Consider the following 3537-nt stretch of genomic DNA (forward strand, 5'->3'; position numbering starts at 1 on the left):
TTCCCTTCCTTTCCTCACTTAAATCCTTTCACAGACTCTTCTGAAGACTTCCGGGGAAGTTCAACGTCCCCAGTCTGCTGTTCAAGGCCCTGCCAGCTCCACTTCCAACCTGATCTCAGCCCTTCACCATCCCCCACAGCCTATTGCAGTCTCAAGACTGTCTCACTCCAGGCCTCAAACCTTACTGCTTACTTCTCTTTTTCTAGGTCTTTGCCTATGCTCATCCTTTCACCTAGACAACCTTTCTCTCTCCGATTCATTTCTTAAGCCTTTTCAGAGAAGTCTTTCCTGAATACCAGTCTGAGTGAAGGGCTATCTGTGAGTCCTTATGGTTTCAGTCCATCAGAGCCCTTCCTTCATGGTATGCAAAAATTAAGGAGTAGCTTGAAGGTTTTTAATTTCAGTGCCCCTAGCCTAGTGCCTAGTTCCTGTGAGTCAATGAATAACTTTTTTGTCAATGAGTAAATGATTAATAGAGAGAAAGAAGAAAAGAAAGGATGAAAGGAGGATAGAAGGGGGAGCAGGGAGGGAAGGAGGAAGAAAAAGAGAAAAGAACAGCTGGAAGAATGAAATCATCTATAACTCTTTGTTTCAAACCCCCAATATATGTCTATAATGCCCTCTAGTGACTGACAGGTTGACTGTAGGGTTTAGAGGCTGCTGGGCCAATTAGCAGAAATGTACTGAGTACATTTCAATATGTGAAATGTTTATTTAGTATTGGGTACTCAATGAACTCACAGTCTAATAGAGCCATAGCATGGGCAAAAGGGAAAAAAAATCACTACATTCTGAGTGTCATATAAAGCGAACAGCCAGGCAAAGTAGGACAGGGTAAGAGTGTAGGAATACACACTGCAGCTCTGCCAGTCCCTAGATGGGCACATTTTCTAGCCTCCCTAGACCTGTTTTCTCATTCATAAAAACCAGAGGTCATAGCACCTACTCGTTAGAGTTGTTGGAAGAGTTAAAGGAGAACATGTTTGCTTCAGCTTCTTTATACAGCAGACCTTCAACAAAAGTTACTGTCCTTCCTTTTTACCTGCCTTGCTCTCTCATTATTCTGAAACTCCCCCTAGGACCTGTTAAAACTGAGTTGGAGTGAGGGGGGCATCTCCATCCATATCTGGAGTGTTGGCATATGTCAGTGGGATGGCAGAAATGCATGGTCTTGCCTTTAAAAGGTTAGTAACTTCCAGGGAGTCTATATGGTATCCAGGAAAGCATCTCCTGGAAACTGGACCATCTCCTCAGCAGGGTATGAAGAGTTAGGTTTGTATGTAGCTGAAGCATCACTCTCCTTAGTCTAACCACGGTCTGAACCCCAGACTGTGTTCTTACAGCTATTAGTTGTAAGATTATTAGAAAGAATCATGTTATTCTCTACTGCCTATGACTTCAATTGCTAGCTATAGACTATAGGTTATAGCCCCAACTCTGGATCAAGACACACAAAGTCCCCTAATATCTGAGTTCTCCTCTCCCAATACAGCCCTCTTCACTCTACTCCAACTACACTGAGCTTTCAGATGAACCATGTTTTAGTCCATGATCTGTTGCTTAGTAACAGATACCTACAACAGTGATTTCTAGGAATAGAGCCTTATTTAGCCCATGACTTTGGAGGCTGAGAAGCCCAAGAGCACGGTGCCAACATCTGGCAAGAATATCTTCTTCCTGGATCACAACATGGCAGTGGGTAGAGCGCATACATCTATGTCCTTGTCTGCATCTCCTTATAAACCCACAATTATCAACCAGGGAGCCCCACCCTTCCGCCTAATCACTTCCCAAAGGCGCTACATTTCAACATTATAATTGGATTAAGTCTCCACCCTCTCAGAACTGTTCTGAGCCACATGATATTTCAATACATGAATTTTGGTGGGACGCATGCAAACCATAGTAACAATGGTCTTCGAAATGCCATGTTCTCTAAGACTTCTGGGCCTTTATGCTAGTCCCTCTGCCTGGGACACTCTGTCCCCAGTTCAGTGCTGGCAAAGATATCTTCATTTTCTATGAACCAACTCAAGCATCAACTCCCCTGAATGTGAGTTAGCTCCCTCCTTGGTGTTCCCTTCAAAGCCCTCATCCCTCACTGTGAACATTTCCCATTTGACTCTGAGCATAACAAGAGCAGAAACTGTCTTATCCAATGCTGAATTCTCCAGTCCTTGCACAGGGTCCAAAACCCAATAGGTGTTTCGTTAAGGCTATTGGATTAAATTGAACCACTGAGTCCCAGGGAGCTGTCCCAGTAAGTTCCCCTGACTGCTGGTACAGACATGTTTGCCTGAACCACGCCTGAGAATTGTTGTCACACTAAGTCATACCTGTCCAGCTGGACCATCCTGAGCCCACTTCAGAACCGCATGTTATGAGAAAGGAAGAGTCAAAGTCAAAGGGATGTGGCCAGAGGAAGCAGAGCCAGAGCAAAGGCTCAAGTTAAAGTCAAGGCAGAAGAAATGGTTGCTATAAATATTGGGCTACACACTAAATGTGTTCTCTTAAACATTTTGCATAATACCTATCATGAGCCAGGTATGCCCCCAAGTGCCTCAGTAAACTACTCTGACAATTTGCACAACCACCGGGGGGTGGGGGGTGGGGGGGCTGGTCCTATTGTCATCCCCTTTTTACATATGGGGAAACTGAGGCACAAGAAGATCATGTAACTTGCCCAAGGTCATAAAGCCAGTAAGTGATAAAGCTCTTTGCTAATGACAATGTAGGTCCAGAAAGGGGTAAAGAAGAGATTCTTTCAGAGACAAAAATCATTAAGAGAAGGTAGTGCGTTGTGTGAGGACTGAGCAGGCCAACCTGCTTGGCCATCCATTTACTCACTCATTCCATAAGACGTCCATCTGTGCCTGGCTCTGGGTGAGGCTCTGGAATTACAGTAATGAACAAACAGGTTCTGCCTCTGGCCTTATGGTGCTCAGGGTGCAGAAGGAATCAGAAAAATACTTACACAAGTAAGTAAATGAGTATACACCATGGACAGTGCCAGGGGAGCAAAGTCTACAGCATCATGGCGAGAACAGGGCATCTACTAGATGTCAGGAAATGGCATTTGGGCTGAGGAAAGAAAGACGAGTTAGCCAAGGGAGGATGGAGGGAGGAGAGTTCCAGGCAGAGCAAGCAACGTGCGCAAAAGTCTAGAGGCAGGAAGGAGTCCGGACAGTCAAGGGGCTGGATAAAAGCCAGTGCGGCAGAGGCACACAAAATGCAGTCGGAGCGGTAGGCAAGGGCCAGATCATGTGTGACTTTAGAGCAGGATGTGCTGGGAGGAGAACGGCGGGTGTTAGAAAAGGAAGTCTGAGGCAGGTCTTGAATGCCACACTTTCAAGTTGGGACTTTATCTTTGAGGTACAAGGAAGCCAAGACAGGATTTGGGCATGTCACTTGAGAGATTAAAAATAAAAACGACCCAAAGTTTGTGTGTTTAATGGGGGTGGGGGTGGGGATGGGTGATATGTTCCACAGGAAAGAAACAAATAAATAAAGGTCAGCCAAATGGGCCTAGCCTGGAAA

At 45.2% G+C, this 3537-nt stretch overlaps 1 long non-coding RNA gene across 1 annotated transcript in view; it reads right to left on the reverse strand.

The window, feature by feature from the left end:
* LOC114007409 (uncharacterized) overlaps positions 1 to 2972 on the reverse strand; it is a 3512-nt gene extending 540 nt beyond the window's left edge. The window contains exon 1 of the long non-coding RNA XR_003549040.1: positions 2848 to 2972. This is a non-coding gene — a long non-coding RNA (uncharacterized LOC114007409). The remainder of the gene's footprint in view (positions 1 to 2847) is intronic.
* Between the last annotated feature and the right edge of the window lie 565 nt (positions 2973 to 3537).

The sequence above is a fragment of the Tupaia chinensis genome, unplaced genomic scaffold, assembly GCF_000334495.1.
Source record: "Tupaia chinensis unplaced genomic scaffold, TupChi_1.0 Scaffold000165_2, whole genome shotgun sequence".
NCBI classification, from domain to species: domain Eukaryota; kingdom Metazoa; phylum Chordata; class Mammalia; order Scandentia; family Tupaiidae; genus Tupaia; species Tupaia belangeri.